General features: G+C 33.1%; 1 long non-coding RNA gene across 1 annotated transcript in view; it reads left to right on the top strand.

Annotated features, from left to right (window-relative positions):
* LOC150094477 (uncharacterized) overlaps positions 1 to 19,628 on the top strand; it is a 211,177-nt gene that overhangs the window by 174,612 nt on the left and 16,937 nt on the right. The window contains exon 3 of the long non-coding RNA XR_016550270.1: positions 725 to 827. This is a non-coding gene — a long non-coding RNA (uncharacterized LOC150094477). The remainder of the gene's footprint in view (positions 1 to 724; positions 828 to 19,628) is intronic.

The following is a 19,628-nucleotide window of genomic DNA, read 5'->3' as shown; positions in this document are numbered from 1 at the left end:
AACCGTGTTTCATGTTTCGTGAAAGAAGTAACAGCCAAATGTAACGTCAAGCAAACCGAAGTAGCCTAAACCAAGAGGGTTTAAGACAAAGAAGAACTGGTTTCTGTAATCAGGCAGTTCAGACAAAAATATTTTTACGGTTACAGGAGATAATGACTAGTGCTTTTGAGCAAGTGCAATTTTCCCAGGCTTCTCCAACCCTTAACAAATGTTGCCTTGTCTTGATATTGTACTAATGAGAGTCGGCCCATCTCAAGAGTAATGTTTTCTTTTTTTTATCTATCTTAATAATAAAGTTCTGCAAAGATTGTTACAGTAATGATTTCCGTCTGGTCGAAGAACAAGTAGATTCCTTAAGTAAATTCAAACCAAGCTGCTCAAAGGTCGATGTGATCATAACGAAATTGCTTGTATACATGCTTTCGTTTCGCATGTAGTATGAGAAATATAGCTACCAGAGCTAATGATCAGATTGTGCTCTCAGTATAGTTTAATTATTAGTAATACAGAACACTGATACAATACCATTTTTCTATGGTATTGTATCATGGCTCAAATAGCTTTTCCTGTTATGGAGAAAGTTCTGCACATTTCGTACTTAAACAACAAGAAAAAAAACATAATTAACCCACTATTTTTATTATTACGAAGTAAACCATTGTTGTTAGTTTCTACAAATGCATTCTTGTATTTATCATCCCTGAAATATATGTTTTCATTCTAGTGGTGTCCGTAGAAATACCCTCCGATGAGTTCAACTTCGCTAATCTTATCACCGTCAGAGATTAATCAGGAGATTAGGATGTTATGTGTGCAGAAATCTCAAGGTAAAGCAAAGAAACATCGAATCCAAAATTTTTCAGAAAAATCAAAAAATAACTTTTCTGATGTAATTTGAGCATAATCTTGAAATGACACATTTGATGAGAAAACTAAACTTAAAGTTTCTTGTCAAGTATCCCTATTTAAGAATGATTATTACAGTCTAAAATGAAGTCATCTGCATGATTGCTTTTCACACACACACACACACACACACACGTGATTGCCATCTGTTTAGAACGATGGGAATGTATTTGGTTGTTTATGTGAACAAGAACTCCATAAAAACAATGCTACTTTTGGCAACAAAGCTGAACTAAGTTTAAAAAAAATCAATAATTCAATAATGGTTTCATTCACTTAGTTAACTTCAACGCTTAAGTAACTCCATTCTTAACGGATCTGTCAAACAGATCGTGCTGTGAAGATTCTACTCAAGATGTCATAGAATAACATTGTTTCGTAATTTTAAGCGTTGCTAGAATTCATGTCCACTGCAGTTGCAAAAATTCGATCTTGAGCTTCTTTTTCTGCTCCTTAATCTTTATTGTAATAAATAAAACACTCGTCTCTTCGTTTAGTAGTTTTTAGTTTTATTTTTAAATTTCAGATGCATCAACAGTCTTAGTTTCATATTTGAAAATATACCATTGCTAAGAAATGATACTTAAGAATCATTAATAACTAAATGTTTCTGTTAATTTATTGTTAAAATTTAGAGAAAGCAAAACTTATTGAAGTTATGTATCATGCAAAGGATGTTGAATTACAAATGCTAGTATTGCTTGTGATCTAGAAGAGATATTATAAATATTCATGAAATATCTCTTATTAATAATCTTCTCCTTCGTTATGCAGAAGAATAATTATGCGAAACGTCTCATCTATATAATAACTTTAACGATGGAATATACTTTAGTCCTACTATAAACTTTTCTAGCTGTATTTTACTGTGCAAATTTTATGGCATGATCACCTAGTAGGGTTATCGTAAATTTAGTTCTGTTAAATTAAAACGCTCTTTTTATTTCATAAGTTTGCGCGTCTTGCAGCGACTGTTGGTGTGTAGCTGAGTGGGAATCAGGTTCTCTCGCCTCTTTCTAAGGCGATAAGAAGATAGTGGCATTCTTTGTGAAACTGCGAAGCTATACCAAAGTAATGTGAGATAAGGAAGGAAGTGCGTCGCTGAGTTATAACTTCCGAAAATGTTATTCTATTAAATTTCATTAGAGATAAACTTTTGAATAAGAAAATAAATAAACTTTATGAATATTTTCCAAGTTTCTTTTTATTATTATTTTTTCAACTGTGGATCATCAATTAAAAAAAAAAGAAACAGTTAAATATTGCATAGTAAGTTGTTTTGTAACAGATGTTTGCGTGTCTTTGTTATAAAATGAGAAGTTATTTTACCAGATATGAGAGTGAATACAAGGAGCATTTGAAACCACCAGCACCTCTTAAGCAGAGCTGTAGTATCGCTCCGGCGATAAAAGCCATCATAACGATCAAAAGTCACGTGCAAAATGCCAATGCTCAAGTCATGATTCGGACCAGCAGCCTGTCGGTTCGAGAGTAAATACTCTAACGAAAAGTCGATCATTCTGGCAGTTATATCGATGACTTTCGCGATACTTCGACTTCTCAAAAAGGGATAGAAATATATAAAATTGTAACATCAACGCATATTATGTGTGAAAGTTCAATAAAAAGTAACTGGATGCGACTTTTTTTTTTCTGTAACTTCTGCTGTAGTGGAAAGAACGTTTTCAATCATGAGCAATAGCTAGAGAAATGAAATTGGAGAACTCGACATTGCAAGAGTTGAATATTTAGTGTTATTCAAAATAAATTTTGATATGGATTGTAGGCAAATTTTACAAAATATAAAGGACAAAACGCCATTCTTTAAAAAGTCGTGTCATCAGAAAATATTACTTGTAAAATTAATTATGTTAATAATATGCTGCATCATTTTAAACGCCTAAAAATCTCCTTTCGCAAATTTAAAATATATAATTTTTTCTTAAATCAATAGCAAGCGAATGTACCTGCTACATGCGGACCGCACTGAAGGCGGTCAATACCGATTATGCCTTTCGGATGAGAAACCTAGATCACTCATTTCGTTATAGTACAAGAGAAACATGAATAAGGCTTTCGAAGTGATGGCGAGTTCGCTGATCTCACAGGAAGACGGCAAGAAGGACTTTGCTTCTGGAATCTCAGTTCTTTCACCCAACACAACGCACAAATCTCAGAGAATACCCTCATTTAGAGCACACTCGCCTCATAGTTTTAGTTGTTTTGGCGTGATGTATGGAACCAACGAATCATTTGTCTCAGAAGAACAGTAGTGGATTTTCATCGTTAGTTTGGACCTATCACTAAATTGATGTTATTTATATTATCGTAACGTATTACGTTTTTAAGTTTCAGCGCCACATTTTAAGATATCGGCTTATTTCAAATATTAAACTTAAACGTATTTGTTATTAAATTATAACTTAAAAATAAAACAGATATTTCGGGTTAATTTCGTAATCAACGGTTAATGCACATCGGATTCTTACAATAAAGACTCGAAACTGAAAAAAAAAAATTAAGAAATTCTGTAGGTAATTTAGTTTTAATTCTTCTGTGATTACAACCTGACACTTTCACGTCTCCTTCCTAAACAGTTCTCCACAGACGAAGTGTCTGAATGAAAGTATTTGGTGGTGAGTGTTTTACTTTAGACGCGCCTAGCATAGGAAATAAAGCAGAGGAAAAGCTGTCCAAGAAAAATAACAATGCTGTTATTTTACAAGCTTATCATTTTCTTTCTCTAGAGAGGAGATAAGTATATGTCCTCCTGATTGCCAAAATTCCACAAAAATATGGCCCAGTTCTGATAATTATTTGCTCTAAACATTCAGCATTTCTGTTCTGTGAAAGATGGGCATTATCTAATCTAATAACCTTTCTATGATTGCCTCTAAGGATTAAAGTAACAAAACCAAAATAAGTTCGACCTGTTGCTAGTTCAAAGTATTATTCATGAACGTTCACACTATCAATTAGATAACAATGGAGCTTTAAATATGTTGAACTTATTTAAATTTCCTAGATCGCTTCTAGTATCATCTTATTTCAGTCATCTTTTTTCGTCTTACAGTATTATATGAAACTGAAGAGAAAGAAGTGTGTGTACAAGTAATGTTACTATTAACAACGTAGTAGAAAACAAAGACTTAAAGCGTAAGGATTCAGCTTACAGTATTTATTGATATCCCTATAACTTAAGTTTAAAGGCTTAAAATTAAACTAAGATTAAATTAAAGGTTTAACTAACTTAATGTCTAGAAACGTCTAATGTAACGGTATTTATTTTTATAAACAAAACCGGTAATGTATCTCACTAGATTACATAATAGAACTTCCTGTAATGACGCTTTCTTCTATCGCATATGAAAATGTTAGTTACTTATTCAATAAGTGATCAATATAGCTTAAAATTGTCTGTATTATTAATGAATTTATAAGAGTCAGTATGCCAAATCGTTAAAATCATCTACTGTAAGCTGAATACTACATCTAACTCGTCTTTGATCTGCGCGGCGGTCCACTTCTTCAAATAAAAGCATTTTTTCACAGCACAAAACTCGTTTTTTTCCGTTTTTATGAAAAATGCGAACACGGTAATTTTAAATGTTTGCCAAACGAGAACTACAGGTCACACGTGGCTAAAATTTTGTCAGGGTCATGAAAAAGATGATATGTGCTGACACTGGTATGAATGAACGAAATATGACGCCGTCCATTGGAAATTTACCAAACTTTTCAAACAACCCTCGTGTATACACACACAGATATTTATGTTTATATTTTTTTTTCCAATTTGTAATGGAATCACTGCCAATATATATTCCAATTCGTCACTGAAAGTAGCCGCTGACGTTAAAAGTAACGAACTTCCTTTAAGGACTAGAGATACTCTTGGTATTTATTTATTTATTTTTGTTTCATACTCTATAAAATGCATCTCCAATGAGTTATTCTGCTGCAGTACAGTTGTGCGAGCTAATATCTAAATCATTTCTCCAATTTTTCTACAGAATTATTGCAGCAATAATAAGACATCAGTAAAGCCGCGAATCCTGTATTTCCTTCAAAGAATATACTTTTTCAAGTATATTCTTAGTAATTTCTTAATAAACTGCCACCGGGAGCTAGAAACGTAAACTTTTATGATATCCTGTGACAGTCCGTGCATTACTTCTTTTGTGCTATGAGTAAAATGCTTTCCGAAATATCACAATTGACTAAGCTGTTTTCCGTAGTATTTATCCTGATGGAAGGTGGGTATCAGGTTCTGTAGGACATGTATTTCTATAAAAATGTTGTTTACAAAAGAGAGGATGGGAATAAATCTGACAGCGTTTGTACATACATGCATTAGTAAAATATTTCCTAAGAGGATAGGAATATTTTCTTAAAATATATCTCCCTCTTTCTTAAAAGTCTCGTTATTTTAGCCAGTCTTAAGAAAAAACTGCTCTTCATTTTTAATGTAGTGGAAAACTCTACTCATAAACAATTTAGAGACAAGCACAAAAGTATCCATCCAAATTATTAAGATGGTGAACTAAATTTTCAAATCGAGTTGTTATTTGAAATTAAATATGAAAAACCGAATGTTTTGCTCTATCTCGAGACTATCGGGATATAAATAAGTATAATATATAGAACTGGAATATTTTGGTTACCTTGTAAATAATAGAACAAATCATAGCTGGTCCCCATATATTAAACGAAATATTTTAAAGAAACAGAAATTGAAGACGTTATTGAAATTGAAGTTATGAGTTGATGCTCTAGAAACACGATCTTCAAAATTAGTTTTACTTCAATATTTTTGTTTTTTACTTAAAACATCTGGATTTTTTTTATATATATTTAAAATAGTTTTGTTAAAGCTCGGAGTGTGCCTACACAAGCAATTTAAAGAGATAGTCTCATACGACGGTAACAGGGTTTCTTCGGATGTAATTTTAATAACAGCCTCACCAGGAACAATTACAGCACTGCAAAATATTCTTTATTTTCTTGAATTGCAAAGAATTCTACATATTGTCATATCTGTGCATTTTTTCTGCCTGATTCCTTTCTAGATGTTCAAAAATCTCTGATATTCTAGAGATCATTGAATTCACACATTCGATGCTTAAATGTTTGTCAAACTTCAGTGAATGAATAGAAGTTGCTCCAGAATGAGTTTCCGGTTCAGATATTGTTTCGTGAATGAAAATTGTTTTCTCATGTCGTCTTCCGGTGTCATGTTTTTTCGAAACGGACGCATAGTAAGAAGAATCTTTACATGACGTTGTCCAGATGGTACAAGAAGTTGCGAGTATCAGTGATACAGAAAAATCACTTTACAGTTTGAAACTATTAAAAGAAATACTTTTTTAAATGTAGAAACTGTAGAAATAAAGGCAATTTCCAAAAAAAAAAAAAGTGTTCGTACTACTACCGAGATTCAGTGCAGTTATGTCACATGTATTATTTTCCGAATTAATACGAGATCATAATTATAGACAATAATCAAAGAATAAAAACCTTAGTACCAACTCATTAGTATTCAGTAGATAATAATTTTGGCTCCTCCTCAGTTTCAGCAATGCTTAAATACAAGCCATAGACCGGTGCACATCTGTTGTTCTTTCATAGTGATTACCTAATAACATTTAAACTTCATTTAAGTAGCTTATAAGCTACTTAAAGGAAATTTAGGTAAAACTTAGAAAAAAAAACTTTCTGACGTTATTATTCCAGAATCGTTTTTCTAATTGTTAACTCATCTGACAGTGACTTACTTTTAAATAACCCGCCAGTTTTCCATGAAATATCCATTCTTTATCTTACTCACTAATATTGCTGAGAAAATGTCTTGCACTAGTTTTTCATCCATCGACTTCGTTCCGCACCGATAATGCCGTAGTTCCTAAGGATTAACGTTTCTGTCCTTTACTTTTGCTTATTGGGGGGGGGGTAACGCCTAAATATATATTTCCTTTAAAAATGTTGCTACACTTGATACCTTCTACATAAATTTATGTAAATCTTATACAAACTAACTAATGCTATTTAGAGTACATCTAGAACAGAGGGTAAACTAAGAGCCATATAATCCTGCAACCGTTAGCCAAATCTTTAAACATCAAACCGAAACTTTCTAATACATATAGAAATTTGAATGATTGTCTCAGGACGTAAAAATCTTCTATGCTCTTTAAAGAATTGCAAAGGCATTCTTGCAAACGGTTATGTTACGATATTTACAAAATAGAATATTTCTGTACTTACTCCTTTGGACGTTTGCAGCCAATTTGTCCAATGGAACTTTTCAACTTTGAAAAGTAAAATCTGTTATCGCCTTTTTTTAAACTTAGATATTACGAAAATATGGTATTGAAAGTTATTATGAAATATATTGATCTGAAGTGAATCAACACAGAATGCAAGTTGCAAGCTTTAAATTGAATTGGGAAAATCTGTTTTATTTCTAATATTTGAAACAAAACAAACTGAAGTGATGAAAGGTGTAATGAACGTGCGCTACTTATTGCGCGTCTCTGGCAAGTATTTAACAAATATCACAACTACGGTACAAGTTATATTTCTATATGTGAATACCACATATATAAATATGAAATATATTGATCTGATGATGATTCACATATATAAATATAAGTGAATACCACCCAGAAATGGTGTCGTGAATATGCATAATTAATTTCGTAGTGGACAAAATGTTTGAAAATCTGAAAAGTATATTGTAGATATTCCATGTAAGAAGTTCAACACTCAACAAAGAACTTTTTAATCAGGAAGATGGTCTTCCATTAATCTTCCTGATTAATGGAGTTTCTTCCATTAATCAGGAAGATGGTCTCACCCAGGACAATGAAATTCATCCACCGCCTGAAGAGATTTAGACGGTGTGTCAATTTCATAAAGCATTACCATCATGAGATTCGATGGACAGCCTGTTTTGTGCAGAAATAATGAGCTAATCATTCGGGCAACCAGACTTATATTTGGCTTAGGAAACGGACATTATTCTGAGCTAACAAAAGACCGTCAACAGAAAGCCTTCCGCCCAGTTCTCTAATGTGCAGAATCGCATGGATAGGGTGCTAGCTGTTGAGGTGGAAGAGGAAGGAGTAGTTCTGGGCCATGTTGCCAAATAGAGAACATACTTTCAATATTTCTTAGCTAGATAGAAGGTGTCAAAATGGCAGTGTAAAGGAGATTTTTTTCTATAATGTTCCATATAAAATTTGGCTAGAAGGCAGAACCTACGGCTCTGCACTATCTGTTTATATATGGTATCATTCCAAGAGAAGTAGCCAGTATAGATCAGGAGTGAAAGCATTTATCAGTAAAGTGTCAGAAAGGAGAATATTGGTAAATAAAGGGCAGACATCGAAGCTCATCATGTATGAGTATGATTAATAATTGGGGGTTAAAGATTTAGCTAACTCTTTGGCTAACTTAAAACAGGGGGGGAGTAGTCAGTAGCATATACTATGGGACTGAGAGGATAATTGACTTTATTAATTTTGGACAATCCGTATATGCAGGAGAATTTGAACTGAACGGTTTAATTCTTTTTTAACTATTTCAGGAGGCTATGTAGAGACATTTTACTGTTTACCTCAGAGAACTGGCGAGAATCATTATACGGCGGTTTATAAATAGGAAAGTCTCAGAGCAATACATTCGTTTTCCGATTATAAATCACTAGCACCGATGTCCACAGTAACGTCACTCTTGTTGACTCTAGTTATAATTACTCGTTTGTCTTTGCGTAATTTACGGAGAATATGGAGCTGTCTAAGAGATTTTTTTAGGCGACAACGCCTCCGTTAGAATTTTAGCTATGTGGTGCCTGAAGTTGTTGGCAGTAGTAGGAAGCAAATCGGGGATGCCGCCTTTTATATGCAACATGAAGTCTAAGGATGGAAGTTGACGAGGCACTACTGCAAAGTTGTGCCCCTGAGGCTAAGGACGCTAACTGCTGTTTCGGTGAGTCTTTTTGATGAAAGGTTCACGATATAAGAGGCTAACTTCTTAGATCTATTTCTCAGCTTTATGAAGGCTGTCATACATTTTATATCTTTATCCTTAATTTCTATGAAATTCCTTGCAGGCAGATTTTTCAGATTAGACAGTTCAGATTTGAGAGATCTCAGGGTTGCGTTAATAGCAGATAAATTACTACGGGTAGTGACCATCTGTCCTCGAAGCAATGTAAAGCTAGCACGTCTGTTGATACGAATAGCCTTAGATGAGTGAAATTTAGATTTAACACAAATGGGTATGATTCCAATGTCTCGACATCTCTTTAAGAAGGCTCGCAGGTTAAATTCCTTGGATAAACGAAGTTTCAAATTCAATCTATTGTTTAGCTTTGCGTTCTGTACCTACTCTGTGTAGAATTAACAGTCAAATATTTAGGCTTATATGCTAGACGAGTTTAAACTCGTCTAATGGAATGAGCAAGGCATAGAGAAACGGCTAAACACTAATTTAATGGAGCCTGTATTTCGTCTTAGTCACAAGGATCCAATCTTAAAACTGTAAAAGCGTAACACAAAAAAAAATCAAACAATAAGTCGAAAAACGTTAGACTAAAATCCTAAGAGGGGACACCCTCTGTGGGTGCTGTCTGTTCTTATGCTTTGGGCGGAAGGCTTAAGAATTAGTTTCCTAAATCTTAGAAAGCTTAATGCAACCATATTTATTAATAGGATAGTTTTCAAATCTGCTGATCCCAAGAAAGTTTATATTTGATTCAGCTAAGTACTGTATACAAGTATCCCTTGATTAACCATCAGAAGAATTCCAAATTTAGAAAGCCGACGATCTGCTTGTGCTGACAAATGATCCGCTAGAAACAGAATAGTCAATTGTTAGCTCTCAGCGTTTAAACGAAAATAAAACGGAGCTACAATATCTTTCATGTCTGGATTATATTGCCTAATTTCATACAATTTATACAGAAATGCTATGCTGAGATTTCATCAATTTCTTTCTTTCTTTCTTTCTTTCTTTTTTTTTAAGAGAAATATGAATAACTTGTTGAAATGCATTGAAACAATGACACGCACACACACACACACACACACACACACACACACACACACACACGAAGTTCTTCCTGTATCCAGCAGTATATCTCAGTAGCTGTAACAGAAATCTATTCATATTTGTAATTTTTCAATATCAATGGTAATAAGAAAACTTATTTTGATCAAGACATTCAGTTTAGCTGGTCTTTAGAGTTAAGAGAAAATTTTCCCTTAATGCCAATTTCCGACATGCTTGAAGCTAAATATTTTCATTACAACAGCGTATATTAAATGAATTTGGTAGTTGTCGACTGGTTTATGAATAGTGTTGACATGATAAACCTGTTTACTTATTTGCTAATAATTTCGTAATTTTATATTATAAATTATTAGTAATTTTACATATATTTTCACTGCCGTAGTTAATCAAAAAGAAGAATAAACGTTACATTCAAACACATTTATAAGTAAAATTTATGACATTGCCATCTTCTTATACTCTTTTATTGCATATTGCATGTCAGCGTTTTGTATATTTAAGAAAATAGCAAAATATCTTTTAAAAATACATTCGAGAAGACGTTAGGAGGTTATTACGTTCTAGAGATGTTTGATAGAACGTCACCACTTCCCCTTCGAAGCACGTGCAGATATCATATCAAACTTGATTGCCAAAATTCTAGATTACAACTAAGACGATCACATGAAGCAGATATGCAGAAAATGAGAGTGATACGTAACGCTAGCCCATAATCACCTAGAAATATTAGAATATTCCACACATTCAGCTTATATCTGAACGCCAAAGGCAGGCAGCCATCCGTAACCTGGCGCCTAGTGACAGTCTGTTTCATGGAATAACGTAGGGCATTGCATTTGCAGTGTCGTTTCTTACGTTCTTCGAAAATGGCATAAAGTATTCCTAATGCTGCATCTTAATCTCCAGTATTTCGTCTTTTGGAAGTCCTAGTATAAAACTGAAACTTCGCTGAACTTAAGTAGTTTATTTGCTGAGAAATTCGAATATCCAATTTTCCTATAACGCTTCATGGAATATTTAATCCTCAATAAATGAAGTTTCTGAATTTACTTCAGGCTCTACAGAGGAAGCCAAGCACTTTTCGAGAAACATTTTCATTAAAATCTTCAGTTTAGATTCCGGAAAATGCAAATATCAACGTTTACTTTCTCTTACAAGAAAGAGAATTTTAAAAATCAGTCACCTTTAGAAATTCATCTCCTTAATGTAATTTATATAAATCAAAGACCTGAAATTAAAGATGTTTTAAACCAGAATAAATGAAAATAAATCTGTTTTAAACATTTCAGATGCATTTTACTTTCTCAAAAGAAAAAAACGAAAATTTGCATAAATATTCTTTGGTTTACGTGACCAAAATTTAAAGATTCCGAAAAATATCATTTTATAAGGAACGGAAAGCTCAAACGATATTTAAGCTATTTTATTCAGCAGAAAAGCGATTACAATACATTTCTAAAATAAATTCAGTGATAAACAGCCTTAGAAAGAGGGGAGGTCGAGAAAGCAAGAATATCTGTTTCAAAGCTGAGTCTTTTAATCGAGTGATTTATAGAATGAATGGCTAAGGTCATTCACGAAAAAAGCATGCGATGTCGCCTTTCGTAAATAGTTCCGCTGATTGCGGCCATCAGGAGAATGCTTTAAAACACTGAATTACATACATCGCGAGTAAGCGATGCAGTTGAATGTTTCAAAATATTTAACTGCATTGTATGCAACTAAGAAAATGGAAATAAGGTTGGCTTAGATCTGATATCAAAATACATTACTTCAGCTAGATCATTCAGAGCCTAATTTAGTTTGAAACGTTAAAATGTTAACACAAAGACAAAATTAAACGCGATCACTTTCTATAAAAAATATTTTTTTCTTTATATCCAGATGTTTAAATATTATTATTTAAACATCTGGATGATAGATAATAGTGGGAAGCGTTCCCAGGATGTGAAAAACCTTTGTGCTACATCTGCTAGAGTATGTTACAATATGTTATTTCTCTAAATGATACAGTTTTGGGACTATGTTGCATCAGATCTATACGGAAATTATGTAATGTAATTACATCAGATCTATCTAATGTCCCCTTTAAACCAATAATAATATTTTGAATTGCTTTTGAAACGGTATATCAATTGGCCTAAAATGTTCCAGGTTCCGCTTTATTGGTCTTCTCTTCAAATTCATTTTCCCCTTTCTTTTATAGCTATACAATGATTTTGGAAGTCTATCCATTCTATGTCGTATACATTTTTTCTCATATTCCCTAACATAATAAATTCGCCGTCTTTTTCGGGAATTTTATTTTCTCAGTTTAGTTGATTCCTTTCAGATTCAATGCTGGATCAGGAAGTTAACGAGGCGGTCTTCGAAAAGAAGAAAGCTTATCGAAAGTTGCTAGAAAGTGATTCAGCATACCCTGTGAGAGAATACAGATAAACATGTAAGAGAGCGAAATAATGTATAAAGTACTAAAGAAAAGCGATTGTACTGTCCCCTCAGTCTCCAAAAGTTAGATAGGGATAAACGAGCTCGCCTACTCCCTATAAGGGAATTAAAGGCATTAAAGGTATTTGATTTATTTATTTGTAAAAAAGATTTTGGTAATCAAATGGAAGTCAAATATCAGGAAGAGAACAAAATATTCTGGAAATTCTTGAAAAGTTTAGAAATGGAGGAAACAATACTGAAAAAGAAATCAGAGTTGATGATAAAAATGATAGAAAAAACTGAAGACATACATACTCTAGATGGCTGGATTAATTACTTTGTGAGATTAATTGAAGCAAGAAGTTACAAAACGGTGGCAGAAAATATCAAAGTGGAATGCAATCAGGAGACCATATCATTATACTTCAGTTAGAAAAGCCACCATCAGAAATGTGAAACGGTATCTGAAGTACATAACATTCCACCAGAAATACTCAAATATGGAGTTATAAAATCCCCATATGTATAGTGTAGGTACTGCATAATTCAATACGCATGGTCAGAGGGTCGAATTCCTGATGACTGAATTTTACATTAATCTTACATTAATTAATTTTACATTAATCTTCCAGGATCTACTTATTCCAACTGCTGATTTGCAACTTAAACATCGACTCTGCATTGCTCTATATAATCTATGTAATGTCCCCTTTAATCAATAACCGTAATGTTTTGAATTGCTTTTCTTTTGATACCTTGTTATACGCCTTTTCCAGATATATAAAATTAAATAGAGATCTAGGTAATAATTCTGTAATTTATCATCTCTTTGTCTTAAAGATAAAATCGGATCTGATAAACCTATACTGTCTTGAAACCAGTTTTTTCTATTCCGACTTGCACTTTTCTCTTTTCTTTGCCACTCTTAAGTGTGCTTGCATAAATCTTAACGGGAACATCAGAATGGAAATTCCTCTGCGTTTTTCACATTCTGTTTTTAATTTCCCTGATAATATTTGAGTACTTGCAGACATCTACTCCGGTTATCCTGGATTCGAACTTCTACCCATGCCTTCTGAATGATCTAGTTTAGTCACTGCAAAACTTAATACTTCTGTATATGTGTATTACAGTCGAATATCTACTACTGCAGCTGCACTTCTTGTTTTTCATGTCTGTTTCTACCTAAAACATCAATATGCTCTCTTAGTCATTCCTCTTGAATATCTTTTTACCACCAAACACCCACATCTTGTTTCAATTAACAGTTTTCAAAGTAATTAATCCAGACATCTAGAAAACTCTTATCTTCAGTCAGTTTGCATACTATTTTTAGTATTTCTGATTTCTTTTACAATATATTTTTCTCCTGAATGGATAAACTCTACAAGATTTTTTTTATTCAGTTATAAAGCACAGTCTTTAGGGAAGGTGGTAAACTAAATATGGAAATAGACAACAGAATAGGCATAAAAAACTATTAATAAAACAGTTGATCAAAGACCTGAGATATGAACGTTTCGAGAAAAATTAAGCGATGAACAGATAGCATCAATAGAATCAAGGTTTTAGGAAGCAACCAGCCGTTGTTAGCATTCAAGAATGTGCGAGCACGAATATAATAACTTAAACCTAATAGGAAAGGTTAGCAAATCAGGTTTATTCTAGGCTGGTCGTTAGATTTTTCTTTCCCTGGTCTTCCCCTGGGTAATACAAATATCTAGGTGGATTGATGCAATTAAAAGTGCCGTAGGAGAGGTATTGCAAGATGATGTAAACTTTATCATCTAGTACTAGTATAATATCCTATATACGCCTTGATGATACATATGAGGAATTTGTTCATAGTGATATTAATGTGTTTCGGTTAAAAATCGCTTTTTCATCTCTTCAGTAGGTTAGGTTGGGTTACATATTCAAATAATGTCACATGTGCGGTTGCCCAGAAGTGAATCTATTTCAAAATAATAATAATAATTAAGGATATCAGTGTTGCTTTAATGTGAGTGAAGTAAAAAAAAAATAATGCATATTAAATATCAGTTAAGCTAGAAATTAACTTATGTATGTGTGTGTGTGTGTATGTATGTGTGTGTGTATATATATATATATATATATATATATTTAAATACATAAAACATATAAATAAATAATGGATACGTTGGGGAAAGTGATTTTCTTTCCCCAACGTATTGCAGTTGACAGTGAAACTGTGCACTGCAATAAAATAAACACACCTCAGGACTTGGCAATTAGAAGATGAATTATGAAAGAACTCGCGACTCTTTTCACAGTCAGAAAGGCGAATAATAGAGATCACGTTGAAGTCGCAGTAAATAGCTAGCTCGCAATACTTCGAGGAAAAACCCATACGAAGCGAAAGTACACGTCAAAAGAATGATATACAAGGCGATTATAAAGTCCGCTGTGTATTGTATTTGTAGAGAACGTGACGCTTGCAGAAAAACCGCAACCCAGCGAATGCCTTCAAGGTATGTGTAGAATGAAACGCAAAGAAAGCGTTGTGTGGTATGCACTTTGCATACGCATATGAGGCTAAAAATGCGTTGTAAGGCTAGAAATAGTTCTCACAGGGCCAATGCTGTTCACACCCATTGCGGCAGAAAATCTCCCATATCCGTCTTTAAAATGCAAATGACAACATCCTCCGAGCCTTGTGTTACTGCGTGCATAACTCGAAAATGCTTCTAGGCTTTGAACCGATAAGCATTTTACACTTCTTTTGTTCAGACTCCTTTAATATTACTATTTCTCAGCAAACGAGGTGTTAAGACTGCATCACACTGTAGAGTTTTGGTCGAGGCTGTTGCTGAAATCGAATTTCTCTGCTGTAGACAAGGCACAACAAACAGAACAACGTTACTTCAGATAATATAGAACAACGTTACTTCAGATAATATAGAACAACGCAACCATTGTGAATCCGATTTGCACATTCAAATACAACCATATTGTTAATCCTCTACAGCCTTTGCCCACTCATCAGATTACAGATACGGATAAGATATTTTGTTTAATGCATTTCAGCATTCTAGTAGGAACTGAGATTATCTTATTTATAAATATATATCTAGATAGTTTGCACACGTATATACTTAAAGATGTTGGTATTAAATAATTGTATTGCAATCACTACAATCAGATTAGTCTAAATGCGTCTAATTGGTCTAAATGTTGTCAATTATGAAATAATTTTCAACTGATTTCTGCGCCTATTCATATTAATATTTAGATTTGTGATAAAAGTCATAATTATAACGCGGATCATCATATTTCTTAATAATTACCTGTTTCTTTAGGTTGGATTTAATACACTTAAATACTACATTGATTCTCAAATTATTCAGTTAGAAGTTGGATGTGTCACAATTCATTTACCTCAGTCCAAAACTTGTACATGGACTTTAGAGCAGATTGTTCGTCTCTCGCATGTGGAAGTATTTTCCTTCCCTCAAATAAACAAAATCTGCGTGAAACAAATCCAGTTTAAAAAGCACACACGAAGTGACACTTATTGTCTTGCAGTACCATTGAGCAGATAAACAATTATCTCCTTCCCATAGGTCCAACCGAAGCATTTGGTTTTAGTGAGTGAATTGCCAGATTCTTCTGTACCGCTATTCTATCCTGAGTCCATTAAAAAAACTGGAACGTTGAATAAGACGAGACAAATTTTAGAAATATCTCTAGTTTTTTTGATCCCTCGAGGGAGTCCAAGGACTCAAAACGAAGTAAAATACCCTCTCTACTTCGTTAAATACACCTCACCCTCTCCACTACTACTTAAACCTATTGCGATGCTACCACCATCAACGCCATCTATCGCCCATCATCACCACCAACAACAGTATTTTTATCTAAATTGCGTGTGTTCTGAAGGCCGATTTGTCTGTACGCGAAATGAAAAAACCCGAGTTTCCGGGAGAAAAACCATGCTATCTCCGTATTAGATCGGCTAACTCACCTCCAATTTCTTATAACTCACTACACCTTTCTGAGTATATTTCCCAATTCGAAGAACAAAGTGAGGAGGTTTAATTGTAAAATACCTATTAAATTTATAAGTCTAAAAATGTTATCAGTTTAATTTTCTCGTTACATTTAACTTATTTTAATGATCTGAAACTTCTTATACTTAGTCAAATGAACACTTCTTTCATACTGTTTAATTGAGAAAAGACTGCAAATTATTGCAAAGAAATAAACTTTCTAGAATACGGAAATTGATTTGTTAAACATTAAAATAATGTTATTATACCGGTATTAGGTAGCTGTTGAACCATTATTCACATTGTTCCTATATGCGAGAACTGATGTACGGAGATAAAACTAACTGATTCGTTTCCAGTGTCTCCGAAATTAATTCATTTACAGAAACTCCTTTAATGAGGACGTACTTCCCATCTTAAGAGTACAATGCGACAATGTCAGTATGCCGTTAAGGAGAGCTGATCATGTTGTTGCAGCCTTATGAATATTCAACCGAAATTGTAAGTAGTTCGCGCTACTCAAATTGGCTTAACTATCCGATCGAAACGCGCTTCACTAAATTATCCGAAAATAGACATCCAAATGAGAATTCTAGCGGTTTTTATAATTACCTACACGGAATAGCGAGCAATTAATTAAGTTAAGGAAAAAACTGAATAATTATTTAGATTAGAATGAAAGCGTTAAGTGTAAAATAAAATTTTGTTAACAGAAATGATAATAACCTTAACTTAAATTTCACGTATACTTTACAAGTTGGACTGTCAGTTTCGCGAGAAGAACACCACTACTTTCAGTTCAATCTGAAATATGCTAGTTCATCTTCGGATGGAAATATTCATGAGATTTTCACTTCCTTTAAAAGTGAAGCAGGGTTTCCGGATAATCCCAACCACAATTCACGATGGTAGTAATGCGCAGTATGTTTAAAATTTCTGTGGATAAATATGAGCGATGATATTAATAAATGGAGAAACAAATACCAGTGCTGTGCTGTTTGAAATGTTGAATCACTTGAACACATAAGAAAGTCAAAAGTCAAGTCAAAATGAAAGGTTAGAGATAAATGGTAATGAGTTAATGAACCTTGAATTCACAACAAAAGTACAATAAGTATAGCCATTACATGTAAATTAAAAGAAAGATTGATTGAATAAATATGAAAAAATAATAAAATGAATATACTTAATTATATTGGCTATCAAATTAAATTATATTTTCTTAAATGAATTTAGGTGATGCTAATTTATTTCCAGATGTTCAATGCAATCCGCAATAAAAATTATCTAATAACATTTACTAAAATAAACAGCCAAAAGGCTTCAGTTCGCTGATGCAAAATTATATAAATCAAATGGATATTAAATCCAACATTATTTCAAAGCCGAATATAAAAACTATGAAAGATTCGTAGAAATAGTTGACCAGAGAGCTTATAGGAATACACTCGCCACGAGTTGCTCGCAGCTCTTGAATGTTAGCGAGTAGATTCCCATAAGCTCTCAGGTCAACTCTTTCTATGAAACTTTCATAGTTTCTACATGCTTTGAAATAATGCTGGATCAAATATCCGCTTGATTTATTTATGTAATTATCTAATAACATTAAAACTTTTAAATTATTCTCATTATTGTTTTCTTTTGGTGAATTTTTAAGTCTGAAACTTGTTCAAAATTGATTAGAGACATGGTCAGTACATTTTTTAAGACACTGAGTCTCTTTCATCAAGAAATAGAGTAACACAAACTCGCTCAATTGGTTCTCACGTAGTCTCGGTCTTCAATGAATGTCTCGTTTCTTTAATTTACTATCACGTCGCATTGAAACATCAAAGGCGATGAAACAAGTTCTGCATGCTTTTGTTATGAGGATTCCTTTAGAAGTGTTAAATACTTATATATTATCACTTGCGCTTCTTTTCATTACTTTGGGTGTGAAATCCCAACCAAGATGAAAGAAAGAACTCGTTACTTCGGAAGTCTTGTAAAGTTATGTGATTCAATACGTTCAGCCCATAATATTCGAGTGGCTATTATTTAATAGAGAACAAAAACACCGTGTGGCAGAGTGTTATTACTCATGTATCTGGATTTTCAAAGATTGGAAAGAACTTTGGTTTTAATTTACATAATTCAAAATTGCTAATCTTTGCTCATGTGAAATCTAATTGCAAATGGCACGGTATTTCACCAAATGACAAAGAAGTAAACATGCACAGAATACGCTGTATACTACACTAGCTGTAGTAAACTTAGAGTAATGGCAGAAGAAACTTCCTTATTATATACGCGAAAAACCCAGTTCTCCCTATCTATGAGTTGTTGCTGAAACTTTTACAAACGTGGACTCTAATCCCCAAAAGGATTGAACTGTGATTTTTGCATCCTTAAAAGTATGCGGTTTTGTGCTGCAGCGAGATATGTAGTCGCATAGACGTACTTCTTGATATGATTTACAATAAGCGTGTAAATTTTGATTTACTGCTTTAATAACTATATCCATTTGGCACAGCCATGTATCCTTACAAATGTTCCGTATTAATTGATTTTATAAATAATATATAAAGGAGAAATTCAATCCTCAAAATTATTAAATTATAATAGAATATATAAGTTCTAATCGAGAATATAATATAATACAAAATTCATTTCTAGGTTTCTGATATCATAACAAGAGTGGTGGGTGAATTTATCAGTGTTATATCAATGCATCCTTGCCATCTGTTCTTCATTACTGATATAAAATAGCGTCTGATTTCTTTTCTTTTTACGTTTGTTTTTCTTATAACTTGTATTTTTTTAAAACAGTTTACATCATTTGTATTTTCACTCGCTATAATCATTTGCAGATAATTATATACCCTTTCTTTGTGGTCCGATAAAAAACTCCGTCTTAGTTATCGCACAGTAACTTCTAACGGCAGGAGTGTTTATGATAGAAGAGAAGAGAAAATCAAAAGTTTATGAACATTTTCTCTCTGAATTGTTGCTAATAGCACACTGCAGTATTTAAGACCATCTAAGAAAATTCTTTGTGTTTATGGAAGTTTTCGTAAACACAAAGAAGAATGTAAATAATGACATCTCATTTTAGACACCACAATTGCATTTATATTACCGCTAAGCATTATTTCTCTACTCGAATGCGTTAAACATAAAAATTAATTCAAACCAAAAGAAAAAAAAAAACGCATGAGGAACACAATG

This window comes from Typopeltis vanoorti, chromosome 22 (assembly GCF_054136105.1).
Source record: "Typopeltis vanoorti isolate ZY-2024b chromosome 22, IOZ_Tvanoo_1.0, whole genome shotgun sequence".
Lineage (NCBI taxonomy): Eukaryota > Metazoa > Arthropoda > Arachnida > Uropygi > Thelyphonidae > Typopeltis > Typopeltis vanoorti.
The sequence above is the reverse complement of the archived record's forward strand: the minus strand, read 5'-3'. Positions and strand labels throughout refer to the sequence as shown.